Source organism: Amblyraja radiata, chromosome 1, assembly GCF_010909765.2.
Source record: "Amblyraja radiata isolate CabotCenter1 chromosome 1, sAmbRad1.1.pri, whole genome shotgun sequence".
In the NCBI taxonomy this organism is placed as follows: Eukaryota; Metazoa; Chordata; class Chondrichthyes; order Rajiformes; family Rajidae; genus Amblyraja; species Amblyraja radiata.
Window position 1 is genome coordinate 11,189,328 of NC_045956.1, and position 20,321 is coordinate 11,209,648.

Below are 20,321 nucleotides of genomic sequence, written 5' to 3' on the forward strand. Positions count from 1 at the left end.
AGCAAGGCTTTTTACCCGGCAGATCGTGTCTTACTAACTTGATCAAGTTTTTTGAAGAAGTGACGAAGGTGATCGATGAGAGTTGGGCAGTGATGTTGTTTTTTTTAAGGCATTTGATAAGTCCCCCATGGTTGGCTGATCCAGAAGATTAAGATGCACAGGAATAATAGAGACTTGGTTGTATGGATTTGAAACTGGCTTACTGATGGAAGGACAACATTCAAGCTGAAGGCCTGTGACCAGTGGAGTTCCTCAGGGATTTATGCTGGGACTGCTGCTGTTTGTGATATATATATATATAAATGACTTGGATGTAAACAAAGACGGATTGGTTAGTAAGTTTGCAGATGACACCAAGATTGCTGCGGTTACGGACTGTAATGGGTTCTTGTTAAATACCTATTTTTAATATAGATGTTACTGGACTTGCATTATCTTCACATTGTACTCCTCATTCTGTTTTCTGCCTTCTTCTGTGTATCTCCTCCATAGAACCTCTTTCAAACTCACTAAATTGTTTTCTGTTTCTCTATCATCCTTTGCACCCCTATTCCTTCCTCCATCCCTTTGCTAAATTGCACGCTCCCTTGTTTCCATCTTGCCCTGTGGCTCTACTAATCTCCTTACTTCCCTCTCTCCACTCTGCTGGTTTGCCCTCATTTGTGGCTACACTGCCCCTCTTTCCTTTCCACTTTACCCCTTTTGCCTTCCAGTTCTTCCCAACCTTCCCTCAAGATGGGCCTTCTTTTCCTCCCACACATGACCCTCTTCTGACCTTTGCTCTTTGTCCTTTTCCTGCATCTTTGGGATCGCGGATTAGCTGGAAGAACGTTTCACTGACAGAATTTCATATCCACATTTCCTGCTCACATCAAGTTTGTTGTTGCTACATACTATCAGTTCTCAAGCAAAGATGAATTCTAGAATTCTATGGATTTTTAGCTGAATGTTGAAATGAGTTGGTTGGAAAGGAGAAAGTTTCAAGAATGACTTACATATTATGTGTTATATTGTATAGCCACGAGTTTTTTTTAATATTTGACTATTTCCTGATGTATTCCTTTCTACTTTGATCTGTTTGATATCAATGATTAAAGAGAGAAACATGAGGAAGCATGGTAGCTATGCATTTTTTTGTTTCAGTAAGCATTCTTCAACGTGTGCACACCAGGTTTTCCATTATCCAGCTATTTCTGTTATTAATTTACAAGTTTGTTCATATGTACAACGGTTTTATTTCTGACCCGTGAATTGAAAATGAGTGGGTGATGGGTAGTAATGAAAGGATTGGGAGTCAATACAGAGAGAGATTGAGAGGTCACTGGACTTGAGGCAGGATTGAGAAGGTTAGGAGGAATAAACTGGTTTGGGAGAGATGGCTGGTGAGGTACTTGGGCAGTGGTTGCTTGGAAGAGAGATTGAATATTGAGATCGGGTGAGGAAAGGAGCACATGGTTGTTTAATCAAACTAGACAATCATCTGATAGAGGTTGTGGTTTAGCAAATGGGCAACCTACAAGGGGTGTGTTAGGGATTGACCGGGGAATGATCACATTGAATGGCGGTGTTGGCTCGAAGGGCCAAATGGTCTACTCCTGCACCTATCGTCTATGTATCTATGTATGTATCTATGTAACTGATTAGAACAGAGTAAGGAATGTTGGACTATCAGATGATAGATGTGGAGGCAGTCGTTTAGGGTTGCATAGACAGTTTATTATGCCAGAAAGGGTGGAAGGGCCTTTGTCAATCAAGCAGCTGGTAGACCCTGTGGGAATCAGCCGAGAAAGGGAGTGACAAAGAAAAACACCGAAAAGAGGATCTGCTTGAAAGTCAGTGGACGAGATAAGGTTGGACTTCCTTTACTTAATGCATACTTGGGCCATCATTTTCATGCCTAAATGCATGTGTGGCCTCATACATGGACAAACATCACAATGAGCATTGCCTACAGTTCATCATCAGAGTGTTTAATTAGCGGCCTCCATGCATATGTATAACAAACCTGTGTCAAATCCTAAATGTGGCAAACTCCAGAAGTGTGCTCCCCACACATCAGTATGGTTTGGGTTGGGACGACATATTAAGCAATGCAGTAATATTTCTAGACCATTCGCATTATTGTTGGCTTCTGCCATTGGAAAGTATTTTATTTGTCCCCTGGTAACTAAACCTTGGTGGCATATTTGGTTGAATGTTGAGGGCAGCTGCCTTCTTCTCTTCTCCAGCAATGTTTTTGTGTGCAAATGTGAATCAGGGCTATGTTGAAGTCTGGAGCCGAAAGGGATTTGCAGTGTCCAAAGTAAGCAAGTTATTTGTGTGTAGGAACGTTACTGATATTTTGATGACATCTGCCATTCCCTCACTGATTTTTGAAAGGAGATTGATAAAATACTAATTTTCCATGTTGGGTTTAAGTGGAAAATGATAATATCCATGTTGCAAGATTTGGCCTCAACAAATCTTAGAATTGGCAAAATGCTAGAGTATGAAAAAAGCTATTTTGCTCACAGAGTCCACGCAGGCTCCTTCCAAGACTAATCCGCTCACTTCCTCTCCTACTCTCTCCCCATATTATTTTATTTCCCGGAGCCCTTACTCAATTCCCTTTATAATCTCTTGATTTGATTCTGCCTTCATTGCTTCAGACCAGTTCCCCATTCACCACCATCCCTGGCAATGCATTCCAGATCCCATCCAATTACTGTGTATACCAAAAAATATTTCTTCCACTCATCTTTCTTTCTTTTGCCACTCACCTTCACTCTTCAAGCCTCTGTTTATTAGTCTTTCTACCATTAGTGAACAGTTTCTGATAACTCTTTGTGGATCCTTCATGATTTTAATGACCTGTGAGATTTTGTTTCAATGTCTTTTCTTCCAAAGAAAACAATCTCAATAACTTCAGTCTACCTTTATAATGGAAGTGTCACCTCCCTATAATGATTCCATCAGATCTCTTCTGCATCTTAGCGAAGGATTCCTCCTCTCTAAGGCTTCAGATCTCTCCTAAAGTATGGTTCTGAACTGAACAAAATACTGTAGTTGTGGTCAAAGCAGTGTTTTATGAAGGTTTATCTTAACTTTTTTGTTGTTGGTGTACTCAGTGTTTCTTTACATAAAGTGTAAGATCTTTGTGCTTTAGTCACTTTCTCAACCTGTCCTAAATTTTCAATGATTTATGTAAGTGTGCCCAGATCTGTTCCTTTACCCCATTAAAATTGCACCCTGTAACCTACAATATATTCTCTTTTTAAATGTGACTATGGACTTTCTAGTATGGCATCTATCCCCTTATTCCACTGATCTGTCTACTCTATTGCATTCATCTTCTTGTTTCACTCTGCTTCCAGGTTTTGTGTCCTCTTTACTTTAGAAATTTGTTCCACAGTCACAGCATAGAAACGGCCTCTTTGGCCCAACTTGTCCATGCCGATCAAGATTCCCCATTTGCCCACTTTTAGCCCAGATCCCTCTAAACCTTTCCAACCCATGTATCTGTCCAAGTGTCTTTTAAATGCTGTTATGGTACCTGCCTCAACTACCTCCTCTGGCATCTTGTTCCATATGCCTACTACCCTCTGAGTCGTTAATGTATACAAATAAAATCATTGGTTCTAGTACTAAACCTGGGGAACAACACTTTTTACTTCCTCTTCCTCCAAAAAACAACTACTCTGTCCCTCTCTCTGCCATTTAGCCAACTTTCTATTTTACTTTGGACTTTAGTGATGCAGCGTGGAAACAGGCCCTTCGGCCCACCGGGCTCGCTACACCCAGCGATCACCCCATACACTAGCACTGTCCTACACACAAGGGCCGATTTACCATTTTATAGAAGCCAATTAACCTTCAAACCTGTATGTCTTTGGAGTGTGGGAGGAAAGCAGAGCACCCAGAGAAAACTCATGTGATCACAGGAAGAAGTACAAACTCCGTACAGACTTCACCCATAGTCAGGATTGAACCTGGGCCTCAGGAGGTAGCAACTCCACAGCTGCGTCACTGTGCTGCCCTGATCCAATTCAATCTGCCACTGTCCCTTTTATTGTACCGGTTTCAATCTGGACAATGTGTGTTATGTAACATTTTACTAAAAACCTTTTCAAAATCCATATACACATCAACTGCACATTTCTCGTGTACCCTCATCTAATCTATAAAGTCTTTCATGATTATTAAACATGATTTGCATTTAACTAATTTCTCAAATCCATCCATTTCTGCCCAAACTACTGCTTATTGTGTCCCTGAATACTGCTTCTGAATGCTTTCCTACTGCTGAGGTAAACTACGCTAATATGTAATTCCTGAATTTATTTTTCACAGCTTTTCAAACAAAGCTATAACATATATGTGTTCAAAAGGGAACTGCAGATGCTGGAATATCGAAGGTACACAAAATTGCTGGGGAAACTCAGCGGGTGCAGCAGCATCTATGGAGCGAAGGAAATAGGCGACGTTTCGGGCTGAAGAAGGGTTTCGGCCCGAAACGTCGCCTATTTCCTTCGCTCCATAGATGCTGCTGCACCCGCTGAGTTTCCCCAGCAATTTTGTGTACCTATAACATATATGATTCTCCAGTTCTCAGGCACTGCTAATGTATCTAAAGGTATTTGAAAGCTTGCTGCCAGCACTTTTGAAAGTTTTGCCCTTACTTTCCTTAGCAGTCTTGGATGTCTCCAATCCAGATTGGATGATTTATCCACACTGAGGACAGCCAACCTTTCTAGCTTGTCCTCTTTATCATCTAGTTTCTCAACAACATCTTTCTTCTGCTCAGACCCCCAACAGCATCTTCATCTTTCATAAAGATTGAGCCAGGTGATCATTTAGTACCCCAGCCATGACCTCTGCCACCATGAGTAGGTCTCTTCTGTGGTCCATGATCAGCCCAACATCTTATCTTACTACCTGTTCACGGTCAAATTTTACCAATAACTTAGCCACTTCCATGAATTACTGACCTTCAGTTATCAGTGAATTTTATTTTAATAATTATAGGCAGAATTGGTAAATACTTCCTATATGAATTGAGCATCAGTGGAAAATAACTTGGATTTATCAACGGTATTTCACCACATTAGGTTATTTTGAAGTATTTCAAGAAGTTTAAAGTAATTTTCAAGTGGTTTTGAAGAATAATCATTGTTGTGGGGAAAGGTTGCTGCCAAGTTGTACAGGGTAATGTTGCACATACAGCAGTTTTCTATTTTAATTGGGAGATGGAAAAAGGTTGGCCATTACATCATGTGCATTCCTGTGCTCTACATTGAATGAGGCCATGGAATTATTTAGTATCCATCTAAAAGGTTGAGCCCCCGTGTAACGTTCAAACAGAAGAATTCTCGTGTAGCATTTATAGAAACTAAGAGAATTGCTGATAACATATTGTAACTTTTAATATATTTTAGACGAGGACAATACACATTTCCAGTTCCTTATTTTGTTCATATTATATAGGAAAAATATTTGCCATAATTTATTTACATCATAAAAAGAGCAGTTGTTCAATTTATCAAATCGGCTTTGAAAATACAGATTTGCAAATAATTTACAAATAATTGTTTATTAATTACACTATAGAATTCAATGTTTCTAAACTCTTCTGCTGTTTTCTGCTGCGTTAAACAAATATAAATTAATTATATGCAGGAATAACCTTTTTATTTTTAAAGTTAAGGTGTTCAAATATAATACTGGTGTCATAAAATGGACAAAATACCAATGCAACAATGTTGCTTGGCAGCAGATTGTTAGTGATTATTTTTTGTAACTCAATAATTAGCAATTTTAGCCCTAAAGTTTATCAATTTCTTTTAATTTGATAGTGTGTTGTTTTCATCCATGTTTGGCTTAATTCAAATTCTTTAGTTTCTTTAAAGATGTCAAAAACATCAATAATTTCCAAGATTAATAATCAAGATGAAGAATCTGATGATAGTATATATGAAGGTAGACAAAAATGCTGGAGAAACTCAGCGGGTGAGGCAGCATCAATGGAGCGAAGGAGATAGGCAACGTTTCGGGTCGAAACCCTTCTTCAGTATAACAGAAGCTTCTTATGCAGACATGGAGCAATGAAGTACAAAACCAGACCCTTCGGCCCACCTTGTCTATGATTAATTTAATTCGCCTTCATTGGGTCCATAGCCCTCAAAAACCTTCTTATTCATATATTTGTTCAAATTTATTTTACATTGCATCTGTTTCTATGGCTTCCTCTGGCAACTAATTCCAAATACAGACTACCCTCTGATTGAACAAGTTGTCCCTGAGGTTTTCCTTAAATCTCTTCTCTCTCACCCTAAGGCACTACAGGTGCTGTCTGTAAGGAGTTTGTTCATTCTACCCATGGACCGCCGGTTTATTTCCTAACTCCAAACATGTGCAGGTTAATTGGCTTCGGAAAATTGTAAATTGTCCCTAGTGTGTAAGATAGTTCTAGTGTATGGGATAACTACGGGTCGGGGTGGACTTATTGGGCCGAAGGGCCTGTTTCCATGCTATATCAATAAACTAAACTGAACTTAAGCCTATGCCTCTTGTTTTAGAATTATCTTTCCAGTCTTTACTTTAACCATGCCCCTCATGATCTTGTACACTTCAATAAGGTCACCCCTCCTACACCGAAGAGAAAATCTCCACCCTATCCAATCTCTCCCTATAACTCCCAAGCCCTGGCAACATCCTGGTGAATCACTTCTGCACCCTTCCCAACCTAATGACATATTTCCTATAGCCTAGTGACCAGAACTGCACAGAGTACTTCAAGTGTGGTTTCACTAACAACTTGTACAGCTGCATCCTGATGTACCGTCTTTTGTACTCGATCCCCTTCCCAATGAAGGCATGCATGCCCAATACCTTCTTCACCACATGTGGAGGAAGGAACTGCAGATGCTGGTTTAAAAAAAAAGATAGACACAAAAAGCTGGAGTAACTCAGCGGGATAGGCAGCATCTCTGGAGAGAAGGAATGGGAGATGTTTCGGACTGAAGAAGGGTCTCGACCCGAAAGGTCACCCATTCCTTCTCTCCAGAGCTCCTGCTATCGCACTTTTAAAAACCTCCCATTGTCGGACACCGCTTTACCAACAGACAGTCTTACCTAATCGACCTCGGCAAATTTCTGCCTAATGCCTCCAAAATCAGTCTTGCTCCAATATGGGACCTTTACTTAACTGGGCCAGTCCTATCTTTCTCCATAACTACTTTAACACTAATAGAATTATGGTCACAAATGATTAAAGTTATGGTCACATCATGTTTTAGATATTAAGCATCCATTTACCATTAATCAAAAAAGCAGCTGAGTATATGAAACATACAGCTCAGATTTACATTGCTGCATATTTTGTAGGCCCCCATCGGTCATTGCTGACCATGGGTGATGCATCCTAGTTGTTGGCTGCTTGCTCCAAACCTCGGCTAGAGCAGCGTCGCTTACGATGATGTGTGGTCGGATGCAAGCCTGGGCAATGTCATATGGAGGACAGGCTGTTGCCCATGCAGCACACCCCCCCCCCTTCACGTCGCTGATCGATCCAAAGGAACAGCAGGGCCGTTACAGTTTGGCACCAGCGCTGTCGCAGGAGCTGCCAGAGCGAGGTTGGAGACAACGACGAACTGCCTTCGGGGCTCCGACTCCGGATTTTCTTGAGGCTTACTCCAGTAGCCTTTTCCATGACTGGATATGGCCACAAGGCAGTGGAGGTTTTAAATCAGAGTTTTCCCTCTCCTAGATGGACTGCCTTCCCAGGCTGACGAGCTCCATCTACCCGGGTCTCGTGGGGGGCGGGAGCGTCTATTTGTATATTTAGGCTGATAAATAATGAAATGTTGTGACAAAACCTGTGTGTGAACTTGCATTGTCCATTCCATCCAAGTTCTGTGCAGAGCTCAATCCTGGGACAGAATGATCCATTCACTGCTGCTTAAATTATATTACCCACTATTTATATTACCCAAGAGAAAATCGTGTGAGGGCTAGATTACAATTGTTTTGTGTTCTTCTTGCACACATATTTCAAGTGGTGCAAAATATGTCTTGTACAGTGGACACATGTTTCTCCAGTTTCATTGTGAAGATTTCATGTTCATTTCCAAAAAGGTCAATTTTTAATGAGACCCTATGGACTTCAGATTTATGGTGGAATGTTTCCATTTTATCCTGTATCCACCACAACCTCACATCTAAATTTGTACAAGTCCATCAAATACAAAAATCGCTCAACAAGTTTCTTTCCCAAATAAGTGGACAACTCCCTGCAAACATTTTCTTCGTTATTGTTTATGGCCAATGATGAGAAAGCATGGTGATTATTGGAGAAAATCTGAGCACAGGTTGATTTTTCCTTTCTGTGATTATAACATCAATCTTTCACTCACTTCACTTTACTCATCAATTCCAAGTCTGTGTCAATTCATTTTCATCTACTAGTCACTTCATTCCGTTATGAAATTCTTTTCATTTCTTCCTTCGGATGCTTGTGGTTCATCCACATTTTTAACATGCCATTATTATTACATTTTAATTCTGGGAAGCCTATACCTAAACTTGCTATATTTTAGATTAATTGAGGTTGAGAGTGCATCCATCATTTTGAACCCCTGTGCCTGTGTGTTTATTTAATATAACTTTTGTCACCAAAAGTATTAGTATATTGGCTTCTTCAATGTTTACATTTTATAGATTTTATATTTCATTAGTTTTGTGTTTTTCCATATACCTTGAATATTATTTTCTTTTCATCTCTTGTGACATTTTCTACTTTTTCTGTGAATTAACTTATCTACTTGCATCCTTCTCATTTTAATGGGGCTGAAGCTAATTCATAGTTCTCTTCGGAAAATTTAGTGAGTTAGTGAATTCCACATAGCTTAAAAGTGTCTTTGGTTCATTAATGGTGCATTTTTTAATCTTTTTGCGGACTTTAGATAATCAAAAGATGGGATCAGGATATACTGACTATGACTTGTGTAGCTTCATGAGTGGATTCTTAACAATTGTGTGGTGTTGGTGGCAGTGAGTTTCAGTCTGGTCACACCTCTACAATGGATTAGTTTAGTGCAAATAGAGACTACTATTGGTAGCAAGTCTGGCAGATCTACTCTTCTTTGGTAACTGGTTTTGATCTCTGATCTGTCATACTTACCAAAACAGGCTTTCATGCATATTCTCTGAAATTGCAATATCTGAGAATAGATATTAGGATTTTGGATGCCTTGCAATCATACTTTCCTTTTCAACCACATGATCCCAATTCATTCTGGATGCATAAAAGTGATTTCTTGTCTTATTTACAGCAGAGTGATTTGTTTAGGAGATCTTGAATCACAGTTTTGTAACTTCAAGTGTCACAACATTTTACATGCCAGAATTTAAAGAAACTTTCTAGTCTACTGACATTCATGTTGTTTAGCACTTGAGTTGTGGCTGAGGGTATTGATTTGGACATTTTGTTTGTGTCATTTATCAGGAATGTTTGTAATCTTTGTATATGTTCATTTTATTTTGAATGACATTGTTATTAAAATAAATTAGGAACATATCCCATTCATCACCCAATAAGATGGAACAACTATACATTGATTGATGTTAAATAGGAAAGGAAAAGGGAACAGTAGTGAGAAACAAAAGGTAGACACAAAATGCTGGAGTAACTCAGCGGGACAGGCAGCATCTCTGGAGAGAAGGAATAGGTGATTTTTCGGGTCAAGACCCTTCTTCAGACTGAGAGTCAGGGGAGTGGGCAGGACAGGGATAGAATGTAGTTGGAGACAGTAAGTGGTGGGAGAGCTCAGAAGGGGGAGGGGATGGGGAGAAAGGGAAAACTAGGGCTATTTGAAGTTAGAGAAGTCAATGTTCATACCGCTGGGGTGTAAGCTACCCAAGCGAAAAATGAGGTGCTGTTCCTCCAATGTACGTGGGCCTCACTCTGACAATGAAGGAGGCCCAGGACAGAAAGGTCAGATTGGGAATGGGAGGGGGAGTTAAAGTGCTAAGGCAGACTGAGCGGAGGAGTTCAGTGAAACGATCGCCGAGCCTACACTTGGTCTCGCCGATGTACAGGAGTTGACACCTGGAACAGTGGATACAGATGAGGTTAGAGGAGGTGCAAGTGAACCTCTGCCTCACCTTGAAAGACTGTCGGGGTCCTTGGATGGAGTCGAGGGGGGAGGTCAAGGGACAGGTGTTGCATCTCCTGCGGTTGCAGGGGAGAGTGCCTGGGGAGGGGGTGGGTTGGGTGGGAAGGGATGAGTTAACCAGGGAGTTGCAGAGGGAACGGTCTCTGCGGAAAGCAGAAAGTGGTGGAGATGGGAAGATGTGGCCATTAGTGGAATCCTGTTGGAGGTGGCGAAAGTGTTGGAGGATTATATGTTGTATGCGTCAGCTGATGGGGTGGAAGGTGAGGGCAAGGGGAACTCTGTCCTTGTTATGAATGGGTGGAGGGTGAGCAAGAGCGGAGCTGCGGGATATCGAGGAGAAACAAAAGGTTTGGTTGGAGGAATGCTTTGACAATCTAAAAACAATGAAAAGGAGACTGACCTGGCAAACCGCAGAGTTAGATAAGGTATCCCAGAAACGTATTGATAAACAATCAAACACTGCAATGGAACAGTGCAAGAGAAGATCAGGGCCTGTTTGTGGAAGGAGAACAGAACGGTTTCCCTCAGAAGAGATAACCAATCCTGGAGGAATTTGGCATTAAGAAAATAATTTGAAAGCTCACCATAGTTAAGTAGCCAGCAGGGAATGAAGAGGTCAGGAGTTACCCGGAGGTTGCACTTTATGGTTGAATTGAACCAAGTCAAGTCAAGTTTATTCGTCACGTACACATACGAGATGTGCAGTGAAATGAAAGTGGCAATGCTCGCGGACTTTGTGCAAAAAGACAAACAAACAAACAAACAACCAAACAAACTATAAACACACTCATAAACACACACATATTCTTTTACATAATAAATATTGGAAGGAAAAACGTTCAGTAAAGTTAGTCCCTGATGAGATAGGAGTTTACAGTCCGAATGGCCTCTGGGAAGAAATTCCTTCTCAACCTCTCCGTTCTCACAGCATGGCAACGGAGGCGTTTGCCTAACCGTAGCAGCTGGAACAGTCCGTTGCAGGGGTGAAAGGGGTCTCCCATGATTTTATTGGCTCTGGAGTTGCACCTCCTGATGTATAGTTCCTGCAGGGGGGCGAGTGAAGTTCCCATAGTGCGTTCGGCCGAATGCACTACTCTCTGCAGAGCCTTCTTGTCCTGGGCAGAGCAATTCCCAAACCAGATGGTAATATTTCCGGACAAGATGCTTTCCACAGCCGCTGAGTAGAAGCACTGGAGGATCCTCGGAGACACTCTGAATTTCCTCAATTGCCTGAGGTGGTAAAGGCGCTGCCTTGCCTTACTCACGAGTGCTGCAGCGTGTGATGTCCATGTCATATCCTCAGAGATGTGGACTCCCAGATATTTAAAACAGCTCAACCTATCCACAGTATCCCCATTTATCCTCAATGGTGTGTAAGTCCTCGGATGATGTGCCCTCCTAAAGTCCACGATCAGCTCCTTAGTTTTTTTGATGTTCAAGAGGAGGCTGTTGTCCTGGCACCAGAGTGCTAGATCAGCCACCTCCTCCCAGTAGGCCTTCTCATCGTTGTCTGAGATCAGGCCCACCACCTCAGTGTCATCAGCAAACTTAATTATTGAGTTGGAGCTGAACCTAGCCACACAGTCATGTGTGTACAGGGAGTACAATAGGGCGCTGAGGACGCAACCCTGGGGCGATCCTGTGCTCAGTGTGAGGGACTTCGATGTATTCCCTCCCATCTTGACTACCTGGGGCCTGGCGGTGTGAAAGTCCAGGGCCCAGACACACAGGGGGGTGTTGAGCCCTAATTCCAGTAGCTTCCCGGCCAGTCTGGTGGGGACTATCGTGTTGAAGGCTGAAGTGAAGTCTATGAACAGCATCCTCACGCAGCCCCCCTTCTGGCTGTCAAGATGAGAGAGAGTGGTGTGTAAAACCTGGGAGACCGCATCGTCCGTGGATCTGTTCGGATGGTATGCGAACTGCAACGGGTCCATGTTGCGAGGGAGGAAGGCGCAGATGTGTTTCTTCACCAGCTTCTCAAAGCATTTCATGACTACCGAGGTAAGGGCCACCGGACGGTAGTCATTCAGACAGTCTGGGGAGGCATTTTTTGGTACCGGTACAATGATGGATTTTTTGAAGCAGGCAGGGACCATGGACTTGTCCAGGGAGAGGTTGAATATTGTAGTGAGCACCGGAGCTAGCTGCGTAGCACAGGACTTGAGTACTCGCCCCGAGATGCCATCGGGGCCTGCAGCTTTCCTCGTGTTCACCCGTTTCAGAGCCCTCCTCGCGTCGTGCTCGGACAGCGAGAATGTGTGCACATTCCTCCCTTCAGCTTCGGTAGCCAGCCCGCTGGCGGTATTGTCGATAGTCGGCAGACCTGGGGTGGTGTTGCCCATCTCTAAACGAGCGTAAAAGGAGTTCAAGTAGCATTGAGTAAAGGCACCAAACAAAGACTAAAGGGCCTGTCCCACTCAGAGATTTTTTTAGGTGACTGCCGGCTTCATATCAGTGTCGCCAAAAGATTTTGAACATTTCAAAATCCAGCGGCAGCAAAAAAAATGTTGCGACACTTGAAAAAAAACGCCACTCGTCAAACGTCACGCCCAAACTTTTCAGTGACCTAATACATCAGTCAATGATGCCGGCGGTCGCCAAAAAAATCGCCAAGTGGGACAGGCTCTTAAGACAGATCATGTCCAGTGAACCTAACCAAGTTTTCAGAATTTTGCGGAAGGTGTAAGCTACGGATAAAAGTCTGTGGATGTAGTGTGTATGGGATTCAACAAAGCCTTTGATATGATTCTTAAAAAGTGACGGCTGACTAGTTAAATCTCATTAATTTACAGATAATTTATTGAATCGGTTTCAAGATAAGAACATAAAGTAAGATTATTGGCGTATACTTGAATTGAAAGAATATGACTGATGTTGTCCCTCATGGATCTGTGCTGCTGCCTTAATGATTGACCATAGTAATGAGTTATTTGGGTAACCACAGAAAGCCATTTATTCAAGGTCAAAGGGAATGCAAATTCGGATAAGGGGGCATATGGGAATGTAAAATTACATGACATTGAGAGATTAAATGAATAGCAAAACCATGGCAGTGTCAATCGAGAATTGGTTCAAAAATATACACAAAATGCTGAGATAGCTCAGTGGGTCAAGCAGCATCTCTGGGGGAAATGGATAGGTGATGTTTCGGGTCGGGACCCTTCTTCATACTTGGTTCATCTTGTTTAGATTAACAAAGGATAGACTTTTTTTTAAATGTGCAATGTTTGGCACAGCAAATCCAGAGAAATTTAGGGGTCTATTTTAACAAATTTTATAAAATGCAAAAAATTACATGAAGAATCTGAAGGAACCTATTTGTGTGCAGTACTGGTCTACGTTCAATGTTCTTGCGTGGTATTGTGAGTCTGTAAGTGTTTATGAAAATTGCCACCAGGCTGTATATGAAACAAACAGATTTATTGTCAGGATTATTCAATATAAAATGCAATGTACTGTATCATTTACAGATCATTAGTTTGGCCTCATTTAGGATACTGCATCACAAGCTGTGTTTGAAAACATTCAGAGGAGGGATGCAAGTTAGATTTATGATTTAAATCTCCAGGCAATAGACAGTTGGAGTAGCACATCTTTTAGTTTTTAAAATTGTAGACAAATGAAGATTTGACAATGTATTTGAGATAACGAAGGAACAAGAATGTGTCCAAGTGGATAGAATGGTTGAAATACACAGGTAAAGGAGAATCACAAGGCAAAACATACGGTTGCTTAAACAAAAATAGTGCTGTTAGATTTTCCTTTTAGGAGAGAGATATTAATTTTTACAGCAAACTGTTTACTTTTGCAGTGACTGTACATTGCAATACTTAGAGATAGTTAATAAAATGGAAGTGGCTGATGTTGCTCTATAAATGCACCATTGGGTGATACAATTTCCTGGAATTATCTTTATTTTTGGAAAGGAATTATTTTATGTTGAGTTGTCGGAATGATGGGGAATGTTGGGGATTATCACATTTTTTTTGGTATTACGGAGGGAGATTGGCCAGATTGACCAAGTTCTTTCCTCTTACCCATTATTTACATTCATGTTATAACATTGGAGAAATCTACAAATAGAAACATTTATTAAAATTTTGCACAACAAAAGAAACAACTGCAAAGAAAAACTGCAACGAAAGGTCAGATTCAAGGTTGCATAGATCATTCTTGAACAACTAATATGTTACTATCCATGATGAGATTAACTCACCACACAAAATTCAATTGTGGATTCAGAAATCATGTATATTTTTTCATCAGCCCAGTATTGTTGGTATTCCTCCAAATTATTCATTCAGAACTTTTATGCAGTTCTTTTATCATTATTAGTCCAATCTATAATTGGGAAAACACATATAATCATCAGCCATTCCAGTCAGAAACTGAATATATATGGTTCATGAAATATATATGGTTGGTGTTGGCAACCTCAATTATTAATTCTGCCGTAAAGGAGGCAGTTGAACCTGTTTGATGTGCAATTCAAGGTAAATGCAGCGAATAACCTTTGGTGACTTTACAATAATACAATTAATGCTAATTCTTTGAAATTTGCCTTGAGCAATATTACTTCACCAACCATGCCTGGAAAATAATATATGAATGCAATTTTTACAGGAGAAATTGTCGTTGTTAGCAATGCCAGAATTATAACCCATTCCTACCCTTAGGACGATCTGGTGAACTGTCACCTTGAACTCTGTAATCTTTCCAGTAAAGATACTCCCACATTGACAAAACGATGGCGAGTTCCAAATTTTAAGATCCAGTTACTGAAGGAACAGCTAAGTAGTTCTATTTGCACAAAGTCCGCGAGCATTGCCACTTTTCATTTCACTGCACATCTCGTATGTGTAGGTGACGAATAAACTTGACTTGACTTGTCGTGAAATAAATGCTTGCATTGACTTTGCTTTCTTTACTTCCAAATTGATTTGCAGATGAACTTTTTGGGAATCCTGCACCAGCACTCCCAAGTCCCTTTGCACCTCCGATTTCTGGATTATCACCTCATTTAGAAAATTGTCTATGCCTTTATTCCTACTACCAAAATGCATGACTCCACACTTTGCTATACTATATTCCATCTGCCACTTCTCTGCCCACTTTTCCAACCTGTCCAAGTCCTTCTGCAGAGACCCTGCTTTCCCTACACTTCCACCTATTTTCGTATCATCCGTTAACTTGGCCACAAAGCCTTCAATCCCCTTGTCCAAATCATTAATATACAACGTGAAGAGTTGCGGCCCCAGCACCGACCCCTGCGGGAACTCCGCTTGTCACTGGCAGCCAACCAGTAATAGCCCCCTTTATTGCCACTCTTTGTTTTTTGCCATCCAGCCAACCTGCTATCCATGCTAGTATCTGCCCTTTAAGACCGTGGGCTCTCATCTTCCTTAGCAGCCTCATATGCGGCTCCTTATCAAAGGCTTTCTGAAAATCTAAGTAAACAACATCTACTGACTCTCCTTTGTCTATCCTGCTATTTACTTCTTCAAAGAATTCCAGCAAATTTGTCAAGCAAGACCTCCCGTTCACAAAGCCATGCTGACTTCGGCTTATTTTATCGTGTCGCCATGGAAACCTTTCCAAACTGAAAAATAATTTATTTCTGTTCACTATTTTCTGCTATTAAACAATTCTCAATCAAGTATATTACCTCTAAAACAATGCGCTCTAATTTAATAATTTTGTGTGGTATCTTTTGAATGTCTTTTCAAAATACAGATGCACAAAATCGTCATTCTTTCAAAGACTCCATATTGATCGGAATCAGGGAAATCAGTTTTGAGTCGGCACCAGATATTGCTGACAAGGTCTGAGCAACCTTATAGTCGCGGCATTACACGTGCCCATTGGTCCCATTTGGAATGAAGTATCAAATTGGATGTGCCAAGGATGTCCCTGAATATGAATATCAATAAATTTAAGTCACATGCAGTGTAATGAGCATTTAAAAAAAAAAAATTTGCGACGTATTTTCTGAGCAGCGGAGAGATCCACGAAATTAAAATTAAAGAATTTGCATGAAGCAATTAATGTTATTTGTGGAAGTAAGATTTTTTTTCGGTTTCACTGAAAACTGAATGACAGAATACATAGAAATTAATTCCTTAATTCCTACAAAATGCTGACTGTAAACATGTGCAGCATGATATGACCAAATGGTACCCTTTCATGCATTCCCATACCCATACATACCAATAGGGGATTTTTTTGTGGTTAGTTGTGACTGCATGTTATAATTTATACAGTCAAAATGATTGCCAGGGTGTGGCATTCAGATGTTGTGCAGAAGGTGGAAATTGTTTTGGAAGTGTGTCATTGGGACAATTCCCTTGGTGCCTGGTTAAAAGGCAGCTTATGCATGTTATGTGAAATGTAACTTAATTCAAAAATGACTCCTAATCTACTTATTTCTTGATATCTAGTTGTAATGGAGCTTATTACAGGCACAGAGGGCGCTTTAATACTCCCCATTATGTCTTCTGAGCTGTCATTCCACAGATGTTGGTCATGATCTTTCTCCCTAAGGGAATTTCAAGTATTAAATTCACAGAACTCAAATATCAATTTATTTCAGAGTAATTCACTGACTGGACATGAATATATAACCATATGATTTCATACAAGGACAAGTTGTTAATAGTTTAATAAATATGCCATTGATTGACATACAGATAAAGAACCACTTTTGATGGTAGTGTGCAGCAGATTGCATCATTATCTGAATATGGTTTGCTCTGATAAGGGAGCAGTAAGTTGGTATTTAGCTGCAGAAACAGTGTTATTTCTGATCTGCAGAGTTTACTTTTCTGCAGGTGATGGGGATTGTTTTTTTCATTTTTCTATTTAATTTACTTGCATGTACACAATAGGATGTATGCTGTATGAGCTTGCGTTGCTTTCTAATGTCTCAGTGCTGAGGACTAATCTGGCTTCTCTCAACAAATTCATGGTGCAAAAAATCTGCAAGGTAAGTCTTGCATGGGACAGCAGCAAATGTAGATGGCTTACCACTCCATGACTTCAATTTCTTTAGTTCATAATTGCTCAACACCAAATACAGCTTGTTAATTAGTGAACTCATTAAATGTTCAATAAACCTTTACATACTTTTCTGTGCCTCCAATCAAGTTATCTGTTCTTGCAAATTTTTGTTATGTTAGAATCCACTTTCACAGTGCTAAGAGTTCAAATATATTTCAGGAAACAAGCCATAGCTTTTTCACAGAAACATCCTAATGTAACAGCATTGAATGTTCTTTCATCCAGTAGTAAAAGAAGAGGAAGTATTGCAGATTAATTTGCTTAGGAAAGCTAGTCTTCACTAGTCTTGGTTGTATCAGGTGTATAAAGAGAGAATTAGAAAATAGGAACAGAAAATGCTATACTTCAGTCAGAAAAATAAATTTCTTCCATGTGTTTCCATAAGGCTTAGGCATTTTGTTGTGGTTGTGGCAAAAGAGACATGTCTGATAATGCATTTAGTGCTGCATTAAAACTCTACAATTGTCCTACTTTGGGCATACATTTTTTTTGGCACCTTTTCCTTTGCAAAAAGTATCGAATTAACATAATTATTTTAGGTCGGGTCAGACTGGATGTTAATTGTCATTGCAAGAGTCCCCTTCTATTGTCTATTCATAATACCCGAAAAATTGAGAACCGTACTGGACTGTTAAGAGTCAGCAACGTAGAAGTGTATTTTGAGTCGCACTTATATTGGGAAAGGACAACAGCACTCCTTCCCTGAAGGGCATTAAAACATGTCCAAATTATTGATTCTAAATTATCTAATTAAATGAATTTATATTGCCCAACTGGCATGGCAATATTTGAACTTGTATCGTCCCAAGTCTTTGAATTGCCATATCAGTAACTTAGCACAGTGCCTCTATCCCTGCGGAAAGCAAGAGTTGTCAGCTTTTCTTGTCCCCACAGTGTACTGTTTTGGATTGTGTTGCATCCTCTGGTTAAATTAGAACAATAAAACTTGTTTGACTGAAGCAGGGGAGCTTAAGTGATGGACAGTGAAGACTCGTAAATGTATAACCTTACTCTGCTTCTGGCAGTTATTGTTAAGATAGCTACAAAAGTGCTAGAAATCCAACATTTATATATTTCTCACGATTGATGAACAATTATTTCTCTAATTTATCTTTCTCCTATGGATTGATGGAATATATTTAACAACATATTTTTTTTAATTTTGGATTTGAAAATGTACGAGGAAACATTTCATTCATAAATGCCGCAGTAATATGATTACACATTTTGAAAAGATCATATTCATCTGCCCCTCATGCTTGCACATATTCTTACAACTCCATATTAGAGAACTTGCATTGAGATGCCTTTCCTTTCATGGCCATATGAATGATATCCTAGACTTACCATAGTTTGAAAGCAATTCACTTTTCTTTTTACTGCAGTAGATTAGTTTCTGCAGATTCCTAGTGGAGTATCTTAATGATTTAGTGATATCAAGTGACATTGATAGCTTTAATATCAAGGCTTGTGAGTTATTCAGGAATGAGACCTCAAAAAGCAGTAGGTACGAAGAAGTTATATCTGCATGGAAAGGAGAACTGAAAGTGGGGGAGGTAAACACAAAGGGATGAAAAGACAGTCAGAGAAAGAATGAATAAATAAAAAATAAAACATGAATGAAGGGAATATCTAGAAACCAGTAATACAAGTGGCATGGATTTGGCATGAAAAGAAAATAGCTGGAATGATTTATTTCCAAAAAACCCAAATTCAAAATAAGATCATTGACAATTGATTCCACACTTAAACAAACAAACTCATGTTTAGTGTTTGTCCTGAACACCTTCTGCAAATTTTACATGAGATAAATATTAATGCTCGTATAGAGGATCTAAGATGAAGATATTATTTTCTTCAGAATTTTCTTTGAATATCATAAGGATGAAATATACTTATTTCAGAATGCAGAAAAGCTATAAATTTGAGCTACTGTAAATCTAACTTAGTACAATTTCCACATGCAGTCTCGGAATAAACGTTTATAAAAATCTGAAATTCCTCTGTGGCAGTGCATACTGTTTGGGTAGGCATATTAATATGCAGGGAATGGTGAGATATGGATTTAAATGTCATGCTATATTTAAATGTCCATCATCACTGCTGGCAGCGTATTCCAGGCACCCACCATTCTCTGTGTAAAATACTTGTTCCACACATCCCCTTTAAACTTTTCCCTCCTCACCATAAAGCTAAGCCCCTGAGTCATTGTCATTGACATCTGAATCAAAGATATCATGCCAACAGCTGCAAATTCAGCTCCTTTGAGGCGGGAAACACACCTTCACCCAATTTCCCATTAGAACAGTTGGAAAACATTTTAATTTACAAATTTGTGCATTGAGGAAACTTCGCATCCACATGGGAGTATTCTTACAAATATAGACAACCATTTCAGTAGTCTAATATTTTCTCATACCATTTGTTCTTCTCACTTGCTGGCAATATAAGAGACTTATGTATCTTATTCCCAAACTTCCGAGGATTGGGATTTTGTTTAGTTTTTCTGTATCACTTTATGATACTCTGCTTCAAATATGACACAAATAGGTGCTTTGCTTTTGTGTCTTGACAGTATTGGTTTGTAAGCAGTTCAAACTCCGTTGCCCGAGAGAATTAAGATGGCGTGTTACACTAGGGATGGCTCACTATCTTGTTCAACGATAGTAAAAGTATTAGAAGCTTGATTAGATGTTTTAGATTAGATGTACCAGCACATAGAGCTGTAATATTTACATATATTTAATGTAATATCTAATATGATGTGAGTTTGATCAATGAAGCATGAACAACTATTCTTTAGTTTTTGACTTTGAGGGATATGAGAGCATCTGAATATGTTATGCAACACATCTGTTGGAGACTTTTGTTCTCCCGAATAAAAAATGGGGAAAATAAACTAAATAATCACATTGATCATACTTAACTTGTAACGAAAACCCCCTTTCAAATTGTCGAGTATGTTGCTTTTTTCCTACTCTGTATTAGTTTAATGAAAATAAGTGTATTCGATAGTGCTGATTGTTTCCATATTGTGAAAGATCATTAAAATTGATGATCATGCAAAATGCAAGCACCCTCCCCCTATGGGCTCTGATTTAAGAATTGACTTTT

The 20,321-nt window shown here is 39.8% G+C and overlaps 1 protein-coding gene across 1 annotated transcript in view; it reads left to right on the forward strand.

The window, feature by feature from the left end:
* Positions 1 to 20,321, forward strand: part of lrba (LPS responsive beige-like anchor protein) — a 672,999-nt gene that overhangs the window by 449,778 nt on the left and 202,900 nt on the right. The gene's annotated exons all lie outside the window — the stretch shown is intronic.